This window comes from Oncorhynchus mykiss, chromosome 9 (assembly GCF_013265735.2).
Source record: "Oncorhynchus mykiss isolate Arlee chromosome 9, USDA_OmykA_1.1, whole genome shotgun sequence".
In the NCBI taxonomy this organism is placed as follows: Eukaryota; Metazoa; Chordata; class Actinopteri; order Salmoniformes; family Salmonidae; genus Oncorhynchus; species Oncorhynchus mykiss.
This window is the reverse complement of record NC_048573.1, coordinates 59455536-59475727: the sequence shown is the minus strand read 5'-3', so window position 1 is coordinate 59475727 and position 20192 is coordinate 59455536. Positions and strand designations below refer to the sequence as shown.

The 20192-nt window shown below is 40.6% G+C and overlaps 1 long non-coding RNA gene across 6 annotated transcripts; it reads right to left on the bottom strand.

Moving 5' to 3' along the window:
- Window positions 1-6961: 6961 nt before the first annotated feature.
- Window positions 6962-11491, bottom strand: LOC110532533. 6 transcript variants are annotated; one of them, XR_005053307.1, is made up of 8 exons: window positions 11139-11491; window positions 10387-10446; window positions 9201-9406; window positions 8559-8737; window positions 8231-8300; window positions 7958-8123; window positions 7706-7842; window positions 6962-7473 (listed from the first exon to the last, which is right to left on the bottom strand). It is a non-coding gene; the product is annotated as an uncharacterized LOC110532533 (long non-coding RNA). The 6 variants fall into 6 exon arrangements; XR_005053309.1 differs by having other exon boundaries at window positions 9201-9401; XR_005053308.1 differs by lacking the exon at window positions 11139-11491 and adding an exon at window positions 10604-11075.
- Between the last annotated feature and the right edge of the window lie 8701 nt (window positions 11492-20192).

Here is a 20192-nt window from a genome sequence, read left to right as displayed (position 1 = left end):
AAGCCATGCTTATGAACAACACACATTTTTCACAGGATTTCTCAAGGCTCTTAAAGTCCATCCGGAGGAAGTGTTGACATTTATCCATGGTGGTGAGCTCATTGGTTTCACCCCCTGCAGAGGCCCCTGTTATTCAGCCTGCGGATAACATTGGAACTGAAAATAAGCTTAGTGTCAGAGAAGAGAGAACTTCAAACTGTCTTTATCCATGCTGACCAACATACATATTTTAGAGAGCATCCCTCACTGAGTCTCACTGAACCCTGTAGAAAGGGTCAGGCATAGGAACATACTAAAGATGGACAAAAAGCACATTCATGTGTAGTGTGGATGTTTTCCCATGACTATGTTGTTGTTGTTGCAGATAAGGCAAGACTATTTGACACGTATATCTTGCTCAAAATAATATGGCATGGGCTTAGCAATTTAAGTATTTAACTACAGTAGACACCAACTACTTAGTATACGTTTTAAGCCGACTAGATGAAAAATCTGTAGATGTTCCCTTGAACAAGTGACTTAACTTCTTATGGCTGCAGGGGCAGTATTGAGTAGCTTGGATGAATAAGGTGCCCAGGGTAAACGGCCTGCTCCTCAGTCCCAGTTTGAATGATGTCTGTGAGTATAACATAACTCATATGGCAGGCAAAAACCTGAGAAAAAATCCAAACAGGAAGTGGGAAATCTGAGGTTTGTAGTTTTTGAACTCATTCCTATCGAATACACAGTGGGATATTGGTTATGTTGCACTTCCTAGGGCTTCCACTAGATGTCAACCATCTTTAGAAACTTGAATGAGGCTTCTACTGTGATGTGGGGCCAGATGAGAGCTCTTTGAGTCAGTGGTCTGGCAGAGAGCCAGGTCCTGGTCATGCGCATTTCACATGAGAGCGACCTGCGTTCCATGGCTTTTCTACAGACAATGGAATTCTCCGGTTGGAACGTTATTGAAGATTTATGATAAAAACATCCTAAAGATTGATTCTATACTTAGTTTGAATTGTTTCTACGACCTGTAATATAACTTTTTGAACTTTTCGTCCGACGTTCGGCTGGACCTGCACGAGCGTTTGGATTTGTGTACTAAACGCCCTAACAAAAGTAGCTACTTGGACATAAATAATGGACATAATCGAACAAATCAAACATTTATTGTGGAACTAGGATTCCTGGGAGTGCATTCTGATGAAGATCATCAAAGGTAAGGGAATATTTATAATGTTATTTCTGATTTCTTTTTTCTTTTCTGAGCACCGTTCTCAGATTATTGCATGGTTTGCTTTTTCCGTAAAGTTTTTTTGAAATCTGACAGCGGTTGCATTAAGGAGACACTTGTATTTTCATCAACATTTATGATGAGTATTTCCTGTAAAATTGATGTGGCTATGCAAAATCACTGGATGTTTTTGGAACTAGTGAACATAACGCGCCAATGTAAACTCTGATTTTTTTATATAAATATGAACTTTATCAAACAAAACATACATGTATTGTGTAACATGAAGTCCCATGAGTGTCATTTGATGAAGATCATCAAAGGTTAGTGATTAATTTTATCTATATTTGTGCTTTTTGCAACTCCTATCTTTGGCTGGGAAAATGGCTGTGTTTTTCTGTGGCTTGGTGGTGACCTAACATAATCGTTTGTGGTGCTTTCGCTGTAAAGCCTATTTGAAATCGGACACTGAGGTGGGATTAACAACAATTTTACCTTTAAAACGGTATAAGACGGTATATGTTTGAGGAATTTTAATTGTGAGATTTCTATTGTTTTGAATTTGGCGCCCTGCACTTCCACTGGCTGTTGTCAAATCGATCCCGTTAACCGGATTGCAGCCGTAAATTAACCCTAATTGCTCCTGTAAAAATCTCTGGATAAAACCGTCTGCTAATTGACTATCCCTTTGAAATGCAAGACAGAGAAGTGACTTATCTTGCACAGTTTGCACATTTTTCTGGCTTAAAATTAAATTTAAAAAAAGGTTGGTTAGGAAGGCTTGATGGACAGATTCTGAATAAGAGTCTACTCTTAGGGCAAGAACTCATAGGGCAACATATTGTAGATCCATTGTGTTTGTCAAAATTGCTCAAGCTCAGTACATTTGGTTGGGAATCATTGATGGACAGCAATATTCAAATCTAGGCTATGATTTTCAAGCAAATTTAAGCCAGGACTGAGACTGGACCATTCAGGAACACTCAACACCTATTGGAAAGCCATTCTGGTGTGCCTTTGGGATTACATTTGTGTAATTTCCCTGCTGAAAATGTTAACTATATCCCAGGGTTAGGTATTCAGAAGACTGAGGCAGGCTTTCCTCTAACTTTTCATCTGGGCTTTGATACTTTCATATTTATTTTGATCCTGCAAACTCCCCAGTCCCTTCCAGTAACAAGCATGCCATCACAATACTTGAAAATACAGAGGATCAACAACTTTGCATTCACTCCACATGACTGGCCTGTATGAGAAAGTGAAAAGAAGGAAGCTTGTGTTAATGTAACTGTCAATTGTTTCCAGATTTGAATGAAACATGATCTGTAATAATTATATTATGAGTGAAATATTTTTTCTTATTATGTACAGTACCAGTCAAAAGTTTGGACACACTTACTCATTCAAGGGTTTTTCTTTATGTTTACTATTTTCTACATTGTATAATAATAGTGAATACATCAAAACTATGAAATAACACATATGGAATAATGTAGTAACCAAAAAAGTGTTAAACAAATCAAAATATATTTTATATTTGAGATTCTTCACCATTTTCCTTGATGACAGCTTTGAACACTGTTGGCATTCTCTCAGCCAGCTTCATGAGGAATGCTTTTCCAACAGTCTTGAAGGAGTTCCCACATATGCTGAGCCCTTGTTGGCTGCTTTTCCTTCACTCTGCGGTCCAACTCATCGCAAACCATCTCAATTGGGTTGAGGTCAGGTGATTAAAGAGGCCAGGTCATCTGATGCAGCACTCCATCACTCTCCTTCTTGGTCAAATACACAGCCCGGAGGTGTGATTTGGGTCATTGTCTTGTTGAAAAACAAATGACAGTCCCACTAAGCGCAAACCAGATGGGATGGCGTATCACTGCAGAATGCTGTGGTAGCCATGCTGGTTAAGTGTGCCTTAAATTCTAAATGAATCAGAGACTGTCAACAGAAAAGCATCTCCACACCATCACACCTCCTCCTCCATGCTTCACGGTGGGAACCACGCATGCGGAGATCATGCGTTCACCTACTCTGCATCTCGTAAAGACACAGAGGTTGGAACCAAAAATCTAAAATTTGGACTCATCAGACCAAAGGACAGATTTCCACTGGTCTAATGTCCATTGGTTGTCTTTCTTGGCCTAAGCAAGTCTCTTCTTCATATTGGAGTCCTTTAGTGGGGGTTTCTTTGCAGCAATTCGACCATGAAGGCCTGATTTACGCAATCTCCTCTGAACAGTTGATGTTGAGACGTATCTGTTACTTGAACTCTGTGAAGTATTTATTTGGGCTGCAGTCTGAGGTGCAGTTAACTCTAACTTAACTCTGGGTGTTCCTTTCCTGTGGCGGTCCTCATGAGAGCCAGTTTCATCATAATGCTAGATGGTTTTTGCAATTACTGGGTGTTCCTTGAAGAAACGTTCAAAGTTCTTGACATTTTCCGAATTGACTTACCTTCATGTATTAAAGTAATGATAGACTGTCATCTCTCTTTGCTTATTTAATCTGTTCTTGCCATAATATGGACTTAGTATTTTACCAAATAGGGCTATCTTCTGTATACCACCCCTACCTTGTCAAAATACCACTGATTGGCTCAAACGCATTAAGGAAAGAAATTCCACAAATTAATTTTTAACAAGGCACACCTGTTTTAATTTAAATGCATTCCAGGTGACTATCTCATGAAGCTAGTAGAGAGAATGCCAAGCGTGTGCAAAGCTGTTATCAGGGACTGAGGAGTTTGTCAGCATCAAAAGAAATACCAAAGGAGCAAAGCCCAGGTAAAAAGTGAGAGGAAACCCTGCCTCAGTCTTCCGAATACCTAACCCTGGGATAGAGTTGTATTTTCCAGCGGGACACTACCACTATGTTGCTGTTACTACCACTATGCTGCTGTTCATTGATTATTGATTGCCATTACCATTAGTATCTAACTATTCATCAAGCTACTGCTCACTATTACTCCTGTTTACATGTATATAATGACTTTGTGATTTTGCTATTGTAAATGTTTGTAGGCTTATGTAGCCAAATTGTATCTATTATCGTACACTATCCATTTGTGTTTTTTATATGCTATTTTAATATGAGAATTAACCAATGATATGAAGCCATACCCGGCCATGATTACAGACACCTGTGTGTCTTTTGACATTATTCCCTGATGAAGACAGCTTGTCTGTCGGAACGCTGAACATAAATATTTTTGTATCTGAGCTCCTAGAGTGTGCGGCTCTCCTTTATTTTTTTTACATGTATATATTACCATTAGTATATTACCATAAATATTTAAATATTCCTGCTACCAGTTACTTTTCAGCCCTGTTTACATGTATATCCACCTATCACTTCTAAATTAACACCCTAGCACACACGCACACACACCCACCACTTATTCTGCTGTCATACTGTTAAATATATTATTATTATTTATCCTGCTACCAGTCACTTTCTCCTAAATCCCTGCCGACATGTACATCTCTACTTCATATACTCCAGTATAACTACATATTGTACATTTGGTACTGGCACTAACAATGTATATAGCTTCCTCTCTTATTTCTTGTGTTTAAAAATATATGTATTAGTTATACTATTTTGATATTGAATTCTGCACTGTTGGGTAGGGCTTGCATGTTAAGAATGTCTTAATTAACCCCCTAAAGTAACAGGTGCAATCTCCAACAAACAAAAAAATCAAACAAAATAATGAATATGGATTTTGTGTGTCAAAACACTGTGAGAATATGGTTACTTCCAGACAGTGAGCAACAGGAAATCGCTTCACATGCAATGATTCCTTGGAGAAATGTAATCCATTAGGGCTACTCAGCAAAGGCTGCCACCAGTCTCCCTTCACTTCCTCCATGGCCGCAGAGGGATGGGAAGAGGCAGGTCTGCGCTCACAAAGACTAGAGATATGGATAGACGGAGACCCTTATCTTGTTGTAGTGATCTACAATGGACTGATCTTTAATCACCATATCCATTTTTTATGGCTACCTTCCTTTAGATCAGAGGCTTTACTTGAGAACTTACTGTAGACGGGAGCCATAATAATCAGAGCATTTTGTCTGTCACCCTAAGTGATCTAACAGCAACACTCATCAAGCAAGGCCACATTCAATGCAAGGTCATTTTTTGGTGACATCAATACATATACCTTTGAACTTACAGAAATGACTTCAAAGGGGTTTCATGTCAAACACTTATCTGAACGTCAAAGACAAATTGGAAAACAGGCCTGGAGGAAGAATTTTCTTCCTTATGAATTCACCTTTGGACCTGCATCCCCTGAGAAAGCCTATAGCACCTCCTCATACCTGACCCTCTATGGCAAACACAACCTGGAGGAGGTCAGGAAGTTAACAAGAGGCATGTTTTTACCAACTGAGGCTGACTGGGTAAGACCAATGGCACACAAAGAGGAAAGGGGGCATGCATGCCTCAAAGCCTCGTCTCAAAATAGCGTGGAGCGAATTAACAGTTTAACTATTTTTATAGTCAGTCTGGTCTGGAGTGTGGTGGCACTCTGTTCGCATGACACCTGACCGTTGATTTGTACAACATCCTGTCCATTAGCTCATATCACATACTTTTTTTGCGTACCTCTTGTGCGGCGACGGCTTTTTTGAGAGCAAGTCATTTTTCGATATCACTGGTTGTGAAGACGGTACAAACAGAAGTTCTTTGGTTTGGAGGTCTAGCACAACTGTACTGTGACTGTGGTTAGCGTGGCAGGTGCTAGCGGTAGTGAAATTGATTGTGATAATGAGAATTCCAGTGAGGATCAACCTGTTACATCTGTTGTAAGTAGGAAGAACAGAAACAGAAATGAACTGAGTGGTGCTGAAAGTAAAGGCCTGCTATAAAACATAGGACTACACTAGAAAAGGAGAATGTGCAGTAGAAGAGAGCTACAAAGGTTATTTTCCAGGAACCATCAAACAAAAGCACCATCATCCTATTCAGTTGACAAAAGAAATTCAGCTAGAGAAAGGGATGTTTAAGGCTTCCAAAGTTTTGGGATTTGGCAAAGTACTGATTTATGCAAACAGAAAAATGCAGCAGGAGACCATTTGAAGTTAGAATCGCTTAATGAGGGTCGGGTGAAATGCCATATCCCTGGGGCTAAGGCCAAACTTAGGAGGCTGGGATACCACTGTCAATAACCATGGAAGAAGTTATGACTTCTTTGAATGGTGGGATAGTAACCGAACACAAAAGGATGTAAAGCAAAAAGAGGCATTCAAGTGGACACATCGGTACTGCTAAACTTAGAAGAGAAAATGCCAACCAGAGTACAGCTAGGAATGCTATGCTATCATGTTAGAGAATATGTGCGATCTCCAGTTCTGTGATTTAAGTGCCAAAGGATGGGGCATGTTGCTAATGTGTTCAAAGGTAAAATTAGATGTGCAAGGTGTGGTGGGGACCAAATTTACCGTAAGGATGCTGTAATACAGAATGTAACATATTACAGCATCCCTGCTGTAAATGTACAGCAGGGATGCTGTAATATGTTTTACAGTAAGGAAAAATCATACTGTAAACTATATTAAAGCATCAATGCTGTAAAGCAAAATTACAGTATTACACTGGCAACTGTGGTGCCAGTATAATGCTGTAAATTTACAGGGAAATACCTGCAGTAATATACAATTATTTACAGTACTAAGCAGCATTGCAGGTTGGCTTAAGACAGCTCCCTAAAATGTAATATTGTAAGAAAAACAATACGTGTACAAATATATATTTATTCAAATTCATAACATGAATTGCACTTTAACCACAAAGAACAACATTTGAAAAGAGCAACATTACAACTCCAGATAGTAGGGGAGAGAAAGAGACAGAGATACAGTGATAAGAACATTGACAAATACTGGCCAATAATGTACTTCACCATACACAAACCAAGACATTAGAATAGGTCATTCTTGAAAATACAGGATTATGTAAAAAAAAAAATTTAAAAAAAGGAGAATAATAATCTAAACAGATCAATGAAAAATAGGAAAACAGTTTAAAAGGGAGACATTTTCACAAAAAACTAAAACAAGAACTGCTTGCCTGTGTGAGAGAGAGAGAGAGAGAGAGCGAGATCGAGAGAGAAAGGGGCTGAGAGAGAATGATGATAGAGACGAGCAAGCAGGGCTTGACTGGAGCCAGAGAAGCACACTACTGCAAGCCAACACAGGCTCCAGGATGGCTCAAGCAGATCATTTGCTGACCCAAACCGCATGGCAGGATTTCTGAAAGAATGAGAGATGCAAACAAGTCTTGAATAAATCTCGGTGGCGTGCAGATTATCACCCCAACCTTTGAAACTCTGATCCTCCTTAGCTCTGATACGTCAACTAGGAGAAACATGGAAATTGAAAGAATAGAAGGAGAGATTGCTATCACTACTATTACTCACTGGGTAAAAAGGCAGATGACAACTGACAAATAAAGTTTGTGTTCATCAGGTGTGTGTGTACTTACAATGTTGGAGTTTTTCCACTCAAACTCCTTCAGGTCTGCGAGAAAGCACTTAACATGTGGGTCAATTGGCAATGGCTTCCTCTGAACGACCTTTCCGGTTTTGCGGCTCACTCCTGCTTTCGCAGTGCATTTGGTTCCTTCAACATAAATGATTTTAATATATTCTGAGTCATTGAAAACAATAATAAGAAATATCATTGCAATGTAACTAACAAATGCTAAATGTAACATCAATGAATGTTCAATGCTTACCTCTGTATCAGCTCCAAGGTTGCAGACGCTGACTCCTGGTATTCTATGTTAAATTCATAGAAAGTGCTGAAGAGGGCAGCAACAAAGTTGGACTCACTGTCCATAACACAGACCACACTTCCCTCGATCGACACCATCCATTTTGAGGAACCCAATAGAGTATTTCCTGAAATACACAAAAGGGTGTTAGTGTATACTTACTAGACATCTCTAGATAGGTACCACAATACTATATATATTTCTGTTCCACCTTAAATCAAATAAATGTATTACCAAGCATGATCAGCCTTGGTGTGTCTGGCAAAGGAATTTGCGCCTCGACATCAACCCAAGTTGCAGTGACCTAAAATCACAAAACATATTAAAAAAATATTAAAATCATGTGTAAAAAATAGTACAGTATAAACACAATTAATCATATAAACTTTATAAGTATAAAAACACTATTCCTTACATCTGCCAAGAGGAAGAGAGACTCTAACAGCAGTGGCTGTTAGATTGTCATTGCCTTTGATGTAACTGTCGATTTCATTCAGCAGGCACTAGATCCCTCTTCTCAACTTGGTCTTTTGGCATTTTAAAAAGTTGACAATTCTCTTACCCTTGTTCAGGAGAGCTTGAGTCAGGCGACTGTCAATCACAATGCCAGTGAGGGTATTGAAGTGGTCGCATAGTCATAACTTGGTGAAAAGCAAAGGCCACTGTTCTTGGAGGTCACCGATGCTTGGAGGAGGACAAGTGTACTATCCATTGTTACAGATCCTATCCATTCTTCATTTTCTTTAAATTAAAAAAAACTCTGTTAGACTATGCGCTGCACTCTATACCAGCACAAGAGGACAAACCGTTTACAGAAACATTTGTATATTTTTGTACTTATGTATTTTTGTCATTTCCATACCTTTTATTGCATATGCCTCGCTCCATCATAGCATAATCCATTGATTTTGAGGTCAAACAAACTAACTATTTACAGAACCTTTTTAACCTTGTGTGTGAATTTGCACTCTTATAAAAAAGGATTCCGAAAGGGTTCTTTAGCTGTCCCCATAGGAGAACCCTTTTTGGTTCCAGGTAGAACCCTCTGTGGAACCAAAATGGTTATACATGTACCTGGGATAAAAAAAGGGATCTTCAAAGGGTTCTCTTACGGGGACAGCCAAATATCTAGAACCTAAAATGGTTACCACCTTTTTTCATAACAATAACATAAATGTGTTACATTTATCAATCATGATCTCACCTCTTTGGTTGAAGGACTGAAGCAATTCCAGGCACTATATTGGCATCAAACAGTATTTTATGTCCTCTGGCTGAACATATTCAAGGTTGTTAATATTCTCCACTCCAAAATTTGCCCTCAGATGCTCCGACAAAGATCTCCCCATCTCGGTCTCCAACTCGGGCAATTGGTGTTGAATTGCATCTTGAAGACCCTCCATGCCTAAACTGGTTTAAGGAGAACAAACTGAGTGATGTAGAGAAACCTGACACTTTATAAATTGGTAGTGGGTAATAATTACTCAGATAATCTTCATTTTAACACATACATTATTAAATCAGAGGATCTGGTATAAAATGAACCCGAGATCAACCACTGACAGACTGATACACCCCAACAATTAAATGGACCTGTGATTCTGTGACCAGAATCAGTGAGATCTTTCCTAATGTGTATCCATCATCATTTTCAAACATTACAATAAGGCCTTTAGTGCATGTTGTTACTTTGTATACAATTTTAGACACCTCTGCAGTGCTTTGCGAACCCTTTTGACTGTCCAGCTCCATGAATGGCGTTTTTATATAACTGCTCCTCAAATTAATTCATGACACCAACAACGTCAATGCTATGTGGAAACAATTGGCCGCTGTATAAGTAAGATTGGAGTAACTGTTGGCAAGACAAGTTCTGGCACACTCCTTGAAGTAGGAGTGTTTGCTCTCAAACCTCAGTGTCCACAAAATAATGAATAGCCCAAATTGCAGGATGAGGTCGGGGTAGGATGCTTTGGTGCAAGGGCACTCTACCCCACAAGCAAAACTGTAGTTCGCAACATTTATTTTTATTTTTTACGAGTAATGAAATATTTAATATTTAGGAAACAGAAATTGCAGGAGTTACACCTGTACATTCCCAGTATAAAGTTACTTCCAGCTACCAGACAGCCTGCAATATGAAAATTAACTACCCCCAGCCACCAAATTGCATGACCACGCCAAAAGTGCCATCAAGCTATATGTTACTATGCAACTCATGCCAACCACACAATCTAAACAAAAATAATTCTAGACTACAAGGCTAAATAAAATATCAGTCTGTGCCTGATGTTTCAGATATCATTAATTAATTTAACTTTGCCTAATTAATGGTTGGATAAGGATCACTTCTGAAAGATTATCAAAAGCACGAGGAAAATTAAACTCACACGGGAAAATGCCACGACCATCTCTCTGGACAATGGCTGCTAGCAAGCTAACCACACAATCTGAAGAAAACGAAAATAAAATATAACTTTAATATCCTGCAGGGTAAAATATCAGTCTGTGCCTGTTGCTGAATTTATTAATTTAATGGACTTATTAGTCCATTAACAAAAGCATAGGGGGAATATCCCACTGCCACTTTCGCTAAATCACACGTACCTCCAGACTGAATAGAGTTAACGTTAACCAGAGCCATTTAGAGAAAGGTTTCCAATGGAGTTCGCCATCTCTGAGCTGTAGCTAACGTTAGCAAGCACCTTTCATCTGAGAGCTTCCGTTCCCCTCATTCCAACTACAGAATTACCCAAAAAGTATACATCCTAAGACAAAATGTCAGTCCGTGCCTGCTGACAAACTAAAGATGTATTCGAAATAGCTGAACTCTCGCTCCCTGCCTAGAAGAAATGTATTTGTCCGGTGAAGCCTACGACCACTTTGCCACTAATAGCGTTATCCAAAGAAACACACATTCGGATTTCTGCACGTTGTTAATACTGAATACTGAAATGATTCGTTCTACATTATCACTGATTATTTTACCCACAAGAAAGATGAACGCAACAGACCGAACTGTCAATTTGGCTATAGTATACGGTTAGCTAACCCAATCCAAACGAATTAACGTTAGCTAACTAGATCACGTTAGTAGCTTAGTTAAGAAGACCTGCAGTAGGTATATGGAATTAGTACATACCTAGCAGCTGCTCAAAAATATTTAGGCGACTTTTCCACGAAAATACAAAATAAAATAGCTCGAGTAGAGCTTCATTTCCTCTTGAGTCTTCCCTCACAGACCGTTTGGCCCGGAGCATCGCATTAGTGGAAATTAAGTCTGTTCTCAGGGCAGGCATGGTTGTACATAGATTCGAGTCGCATCGGGGACATTGTTAGCGTTTTACCTTTACCTAATTATCCTAACCTGCTAAGAAAAGTAACTTCTGCTAGTCAAAACCGGCAGACCTGCCCTGAGAACAGTCTTGGTTTCAACTATGAGATACAACTCACTTTCTCTCTCTCACACTCACAGACCGTTTGGCGCCGCTCACTACGGCACTGTTCGGGTACTACTGTAAAAAAAATACAGTAAGTTAGAGTACTTTTTACAGGAGGCTTATAATTACAGTTAATAACAGTATTTTTCAGAATTTTACCCATAATGCAGTGCAATCTACAGCATTAATGCTGTAAAACACATTTAAGGTATTTACTGTGCATTCTACAGTGCTTTACTGTTGAAATTACAGAAAAGTCTTAGTGTAGTTGTATTATGGTTTTTATCATTCTTCAATGGAATGCTAGAAGCCTTATTGTCAATGGTCAAGAGTTTAAGAAATGTTTAATTGATTTAGAGATGAAACCTGATGTGATATGTGTTCAAGAAACGTGGCTTAGATCCCATCTTGATTATACTATTCCTGGTTATTGTTCATACAGATCTGATAGAACAACTGGTCAGGGTGGAGGATGCGCTACGTTCATAAAGGAAGGTTTTTCACATCGTAAAATATCTGTTCAACTTGAATATGAATGTGTGATGGTTGAAATCTACTTTACAGGTGGTAATATTAAGCTGTTCATTTTCTATAGTCCTTGTTGATAACCATCTGTAACGATGTTTGATGAAATATCAGGATACTTGGGGACTTTCCCTCCTGAAATTCTACTTAATTTCCAAAGGAAGAGAGCTTTGGTGTGTAGGGTCGTTAAGTCTGCCAAGAGAAATGCATGGAGACAGTTCTTTTCTACAATAGGCAGGGGTACTGGACTGGGAGATGTTTGGTCCAAGTGGAAGAAGCAGGACTCTATTTCCGGTTTTGGTTGATGGTATGAACTGTAGCTCAGTAAAATCTATAAAATTGTTGCATGTTGCGTTTATATTTTTGTTCAGTATACATCAAATCAAATCAAATCAAATTTTATTTGTCACATACACATGGTTAGCAGATGTTAATGCGAGTGTAGCGAAATGCTTGTGCTTCTAGTTCCGACAATGCAGTAATAACAAGTAATCTAACTAACAATTCCAAAACTACTGTCTTGTACACAGTGTAAGGGGATAAAGAATATGTACATAAGGATATATGAATGAGTGATGGTACAGAGCAGCATAGGCAAGATACAGTAGATGGTATCGAGTACAGTATGTACAAATGAGATGAGTATGTAAACAAAGTGGCATAGTTTAAAGTGGCTAGTGATACATGTATTACATAAGGATACAGTCGATGATATAGAGTACAGTATATACGTATGCATATGAGATGAATAATGTAGGGTAAGTTAAATTATATAAGGTAGCATTGTTTAAAGTGGCTAGTGATATATTTACATCATTTCCCATCAATTCCCATTATTAAAGTGGCTGGAGTTGAGTCAGTGTCAGTATGTTGGCAGCAGCCACTCAGTGTTAGTGGTGGCTGTTTAACAGTCTGATGGCCTTGAGATAGAAGCTGTTTTTCAGTCTCTCGGTCCCAGCTTTGATGCACCTGTACTGACCTCGCCTTCTGGATGATAGCGGGGTGAACAGGCAGTGGCTCGGGTGGTTGATGTCCTTGATGATCTTTATGGCCTTCCTGTGACATCGGGTGGTGTAGGTGTCCTGGAGGGCAGGTAGTTTGCCCCCGGTGATGCGTTGTGCAGACCTCACTACCCTCTGGAGAGCCTTACGGTTGAGGGCGGTGCAGTTGCCATACCAGGCGGTTATACAGCCCGCCAGGATGCTCTCGATTGTGCATCTGTAGAAGTTTGTGAGTGCTTTTGGTGACAAGCCGAATTTCTTCAGCCTCTTGAGGTTGAAGAGGCGCTGCTGCGCCTTCTTCACAATGCTGTCTGTGTGAGTGGACCAATTCAGTTTGTCTGTGATGTGTATGCCGAGGAACTTAAAACTTGCTACCCTCTCCACTACTGTTCCATCGATGTGGATAGGGGGGTGTTCCCTCTGCTGTTTCCTGAAGTCCACAATCATCTCCTTAGTTTTGTTGACGTTGAGTGTGAGGTTATTTTCCTGACACCACACTCCGAGGGCCCTCACCTCCTCCCTGTAGGCCGTCTCGTCGTTGTTGGTAATCAAGCCTACCACTGTTGTGTCGTCCTCAAACTTGATGATTGAGTTGGAGGCGTGCGTGGCCACGCAGTCGTGGGTGAACAGGGAGTACAGGAGAGGGCTCAGAACGCACCCTTGTGGGGCCCCAGTGTTGAGGATCAGCGGGGAGGAGATGTTGTTGCCTACCCTCACCACCTGGGGGCGGCCCATCAGGAAGTCCAGTACCCAGTTGCACAGGGCGGGGTCGAGACCCAGGGTCTCGAGCTTGATGACGAGCTTGGAGGGTACTATGGTGTTGAATGCCGAGCTGTAGTCGATGAACAGCATTCTCACATAGGTATTCCTCTTGTCCAGATGAGTTAGGGCAGTGTGCAGTGTGGTTGAGAATGCATCGTCTGTGGACCTATTTGGGCGGTAAGCAAATTGGAGTTGGTCTAGGGTGTCAGGTAGGGTGGAGGTGATATGGTCCTTGACTAGTCTCTCAAAGCACTTCATGATGACGGATGTGAGTGCTACGGGGCGGTAGTCGTTTAGCTCAGTTACCTTAGCTTTCTTGGGAACAGGAACAATGGTGGCCCTCTTGAAGCATGTGGGAACAGCAGACTGGCATAGTGGGGTTACATTGAACGAAGTGTACAAGAAATGCAAGCGTGAGATGTTAAATGCTCATACTAACGTGCATGAGAAAATTGATATTGTTGACTCTTCCTTGGATGCTGATTTTACATTGCCTGAGATTCAATTGACCCTAAGACGCTGTGGATATACAGCCCTCGGTCATGATAAATTGTCTTATCTAATGTTAAGCATCCTCCTGATGAGGTCCTAAATATTCACATGGAATTATTTAATAAGATCTGGAGGGAAAGGGTTATTTATACATTCTGGGTGGAAACGTTAAGTTCTATTAACTTTTGTAACGCCTGGGAAGTATCCTTCATCCTTCAAATATCCTTCACCAAAAATTCTGAAATCTCCATCCCTAACTACAACATTTTCAGACAAGATAGAACGGCCAAAGGGTGCGGTGTTGCAATCTATTGTAAAGATAGTCCTACTATCCAGGTCTGTACCCAAACAATTTGAACTTCTACTTTTAAAAATCCACCTCCCTAAAAACAAGTCTCTCACCGTTGCCGCCTGCTATAGACCACCCTCTGCCCCCAGCTGTGCTCTGGACACCATATGTGAACTAATTGGCCCCCCATTTATCTTCAGAGCTCGTGCTGCTAGGCGACCTAAACTGGAACATGCTTAACACCCCAGCCACCATACAATCTAAGCTTGATGCCCTCAATCTCACACAAATTATCAATGAACCTACCAGGTACCACCCCAAAGCTGTAAACATGGGCAGCCTCATAGATATCATCCTAACCAACTTGCCCTCTAAATACACCTCTGCTGTTTTCAACCAAGATCTCAGCGATCACTGCCTCATTGCCTGCATCCGTAATGGGTCAGCGGTCAAACGACCTCCACTCATCACTGTCAAACGCTCCCTGAAACACCTCAGCGAGCAGGCCATTCTAATCGACCTGGCCGGGGTATCCTGGAAGGATATTGATTTCATCCCGTCAGTAGAGGATGCCTGGTTATTTTTTTTTAAATGCCTTCCTCACCATCTTAAATAAGCATGCCCCATTCAAGAAATTTAGAACCAGGAACAGATATAGCCCTTGGTTCTCTCCAGACCTGACTGCCCTTAACCAACACAAAAACATCCTATGGCATTCTGCATTAGCATCGAACAGCCCCCGTGATATGCAACTTTTCAGGGAAGCTAGAAACCAATATACACAGGCAGTTAGAAAAGCCATGGCTAGCTTTTTAAAGCAGAAATTAGCTTCCTGCAACACAAACTAAAAAAGTTCTGGGACACTATAAAGTCCATGGAGAATAAGAACACCTCCCAGCTGCCCGCTGCACTGAGGATATGAAACCCTGTCACCACCAATAAATCCACTTTAATTGAGAATTTCCCTACCCCTACCCCAGTCAACAGCACTGCACCCCCCCACAGCAACTCGCCCAAGCCTTCCCCATTTCTCCTTCTCCCAAATCCAGTCAGTTGATGTTCTGAAAGAGCTGCATAATCTGGACCCCTACAAATCAGACAATCTGGACACTTCTTTCTAAAATTACCTGCCAAAATTGTTGCAACCCCTATTACTAGCCTCTTCAACCTCTCTTTCGTGTCGTCTGAGATTCCCAAAGATTGGAAAGCAGCTGTGGTCATCCCCCTCTTCAAAGGGGGAGACACTCTAGACTCTAATACCCTGCCTTTCTAAGGTCTTCGAAAGGCAAGTCAACAAACAGATTACCAACCATTTCGAATCTCACCATACCTTTTCCGCTATGCAATCTGGTTTCAGAGCTGGTCACGGGTGCACCTCAGCCACGCTCAAGGTCCTAAACGATATCTTAACCGCCATCGATAAGAAACAATACTGTGCAGCCGTATTCATTGACCTGGCCAAGGCTTTCGACTCTGTCAATCACCACATCTTCATCGGCAGACTCGATAGCCTTGGTTTCTCAAATGATTGCCTCGCCTGGTTCACCAACTACTTCTCTGATAGAATTCAGTGGCCTCTGGCAGTCTCTATGGGGGTGCCACAGGGTTCAATTCTTGGACCGACTCTCTTCTCTGTATACATCAATGATGTCGCTCTCGCTGCTGTGGAGTCTCTTATCCACCTCTACGCAGACAACACCATTCTGTATACTTCTGGCCCTTCTTTGGACACTGTGTTAACTAACCTCCAGATGAGCTTCAATGCCATACAACTCTCCTTCCATGGCCTCCAATTGCTCTTAAATACAAGTAAAACTAAATGCATGCTCTTCAACCGATCGCTGCCTGCTCCTGCCTGCCCGTCCAACATCACTACTCTTGACGGTTCTGACTTAGAATATGTGGACAACTACAGATACCTAGGTGTCTGGTTAGACTGTAAACTCTCCTTCCAGACTCACATCAAACATCTCCAATCCAAAGTTAAATCTATAATTGGCTTCCTATTTTGAAACAAAGCATCCTTCACTCATGCTGCCAAACATACCCTTGTAAAACTGACCATCCTACCGATCCCCGACTTCGGCGATGTAATTTACAAAATAGCCTCCAATATCCTACTACTAAATTGGATGCAGTCTATCACAGTGCCATCCGTTTTGTCACCAAAGCCCCATATACTACCCACCACTGCGACCTGTACGCTCTCGTTGGCTGGCCCTCGCTTCATACTCATCGCCAAACCCACTGGCTCCAGGTCATTTACAAGACCTTGCTAGGTAAAGTCCCCCCTTATCTCAGCTCGCTGGTCACCATAGCAGCACCCACCTGTAGCACGCGCTCCAGCAGGTATATCTCTCTGGTCACCCCCAAAAACAATTCTTACTTTGGCCGCCTCTCCTTCCAGTTCTCTGCTACCAATGACTGGAACTACAACAATCTCTGAAACTGGTAACACTTATCTCCCTCACTAGCTTTAAGCACCAGCTGTCAGAAAAGCTCACAGATTACTGCACCTGTACATAGCCCTTCTATAATTTAGCCCAAACAACTACCTCTCCCCCTACTGTATTTATTTATTTATTTTGCTCCTTTGCACCCGATTATCTCTATCTCTACTTTGCACATTCTTCCACTGCAAATCTACCATTCCAGGGTTTTACTTGCTATATTGTATTTACTTCACCACCATGGCCTTTTTTTGCCTTTACCTCCCTTATCTCACCTCATTTGCTCACATTGTATAGAGACTTATTTTTCTACTGTATTATTGACTGTATGTTTGTTTTACTCTATGTGTAACTCTGTGTTGTTGTATGTATCGAACTGCTTTGCTTTATCTTGGCCAGGTCACAATTGTAAATGAGAACTTGTTCTCAACTTGCCTACCTGGTTAAATAAAGGTAAAATAAAATAAATACAAATGTGCTGGTAGTTATAGACCGATGGCACTGACCTCTAACCCATATAAACTGATGGAAAAGATGATTGTCTCCACCACCCCCCCAGGTGTCGCCCATCTTCCCCATTATCCTGTGTATTTATACCTGTGTTCTCTGTTTGTCTGTTGCCAGTTCGTTTTGTTTTGTCAAGCCTGCCATTGGTTTTCCCTCTGTGCCTGTCTCTCGATTGTTCCTGGTTTCCCAGTTTTGACCTTTTCCGCCTGCCCTGAGCCTGCCTGCCGTCCTGTACCTTTGCCCCACCTATCTGGATTACTGACCCCTGCCTGCTCTTGACCTGTCTTTTCCCTGCCCCTGTTGGATTAATAAACTGTTGTTAGTTTGACATTGTCTGCATCTGGTTCTTACCTTGAAACACAATAGTAATGGCTACTGTCTTTTTTTTTTACATAAAAAAAACCTATGACACTATGTGGAAAGAAGGCCTACTGATTAAGATGGCAAGACTGGGTATTGGTGGGTATTTATCTGATGATTATGGAGTTGATAATGGTATTCCTCAAGGTATTGCTATCAGTCCTATTCTGTTCAACCTTTTGATTAACAATGTGGATGGGGCATTGGGGTTTCCTTATATGCTGTCGATGGAGCTTTTTGGAAGAGGGGAAGATTTGTCTCTCATGAGATCAAATCAATTCAACAAGCTACTGTAGATTGGCTGTTGAAAGACGGTCGATTGACTGCAGATTAAAATGATCTGTGTTGAAGTCTTGCTGTATGTTCTTCTCAAAGAAGAAATTTGTTGATAATAAACAGTTGTTTTTGTATCAGGGTTCGTACAGACAGTAGCAAGTCAAATTCAAGGACTTTCAAGTACTTTTTCAAGCACTCATATTTATTTTCAAGAACCATCAATTTGCAGTAGTTCATATTATGCAATTGTTTCTAGTCGCCACGAGATGGCAGTACATCACCACAGCCTCATGTGGCTCTTCAGGGCCAATTCATGCTGGCAATGTCAAAGTTTGATGCATTTTTTGGCACGTTACACAATGCCGGTTGGTTAGGTACAGTTATGTAGTGGTAAAAAAAGTTGGGTAAACTATCCTGAACAAAAATATAAAACACAACATGCAACATCTTGTTTTATGAGCTGAAATAAAATATCCCAGAAATGTTCCATAAGCACAAAAGGCAGACTTCAATCTATATTTTCCCATCATTTTAGCTATCAATGTGACGTTAGGCGGTGCCTAATCAGTAAGTTCTGTACCTGATTGGCTAAGTGGCAGTGTTGGTGGAATGAGCGAGCTCGCCTGGAAGTCACAGCGTGAAACATGAGGAAATAAAACTCGGTACTCTGCCTGGAAATTCATTTGCAAGACCAATACATTTTATAATAATTTTCATAAAAATATTTGATCATTTCCTATTCTCCTCTCATTTTAATTCAAGTACTTTTCAAGTACTAACCTGAGAAAATGTCAGATTTTCAAGGTATTCACGTACGTGAATTTTAGAGTGTGAAATGTAAGTACTTTAAGCACCTCAAGCACCTTGTGTGAACCCTGTTGTACAGACAGCCTATGTGTAGGGTTTTACACTCAAATATTTGGGTCTATGGTTCAACGAGAGCTATACATGGAAAGAGCATGTAATAAATGTTGAAACAAAGTGTAAGAAGTTGTTAAATCTTTTGTGCTCGGTCTTTGGTTATGAATGGGGTGCTGATAGATACTCTACATTAAGCCATGTAGTGTATCTATAGAGCTTTGGTCAGAATGGCAATTTATTATGGATACATAGTTTTTGTGGTGAAGACTTGGCTTCAGAGGCTGGACAGAATCCAATATAGATCTTTAAGGATATGTATTGGTGCATTTAAATCAACACTTACCTGTAAGTGCATTATTATTAGAGGCAGGGAGATGCCTTAGGACATAACCCATAAAAAAATAGTTGTTAGCTTATTGGGTTAGACTGAAAGGCTGTGAAGTTGGTCATCGCAATGTTACTGTTCTAGATGACCTTTGGGAATATACTAGTAGAAAAGGCAGTGGCTTTGGATGGACAGTTGAAACGTTTGCTGATGACAGTGGTCTGATGGAGTTGGAGGTTGGCCCTTCTGTGGTGATGGGGGATGTTCCTCCGTTGTTACTCACAGATCCTGTTGTTGATCTAACCTTAAAACAGAAGAGAAAATATTGGTCAGAAGTGAGTGATATAGGGGAACTGGTTGACAATTACATTGGTAGAAGCTTTTATAGTTGGAAGGGATTTGGGGGATGGGGAGGGTTTGCTAGAAATTAGTAGGGCTCTTTTTTATTTTATTAGTAGTACAGGATTAGATGTTAATGTTTGTTTCTTTATTAATGTAGTCTTTAAACTGTGATTGACTTACACACTCCAGTACAGTAGGTGGTGGCAGGCACTTCTAATGTTTGTTTGAGGACTACCATAAATTTATAGAAGAAGTTATATCAGACTAGTGAAGAAGTAGGCGCAGATATAACAATGAGACAGATATTTCACTGGTTGTATAAATGTGAAGCATTTGGTTGGTTTCCACTCACTACCAAATATGGTGATGAGTGGAAGCCGTGGCCAGCAATGGGAGAACATGGAGCAAGATGGATTTTGGCCGACATTCTCCTAATTTTCTAATCGATTAAACATTTGATCTCCATACAGTTCTGTGTTTCCAAAACTAGCAAATAGTGGACTGCGTTTTGGAGACTTTACCCTTTGCCAAAGTTTCTAAAAATGGTGTTGTTTATAAGGAATGCA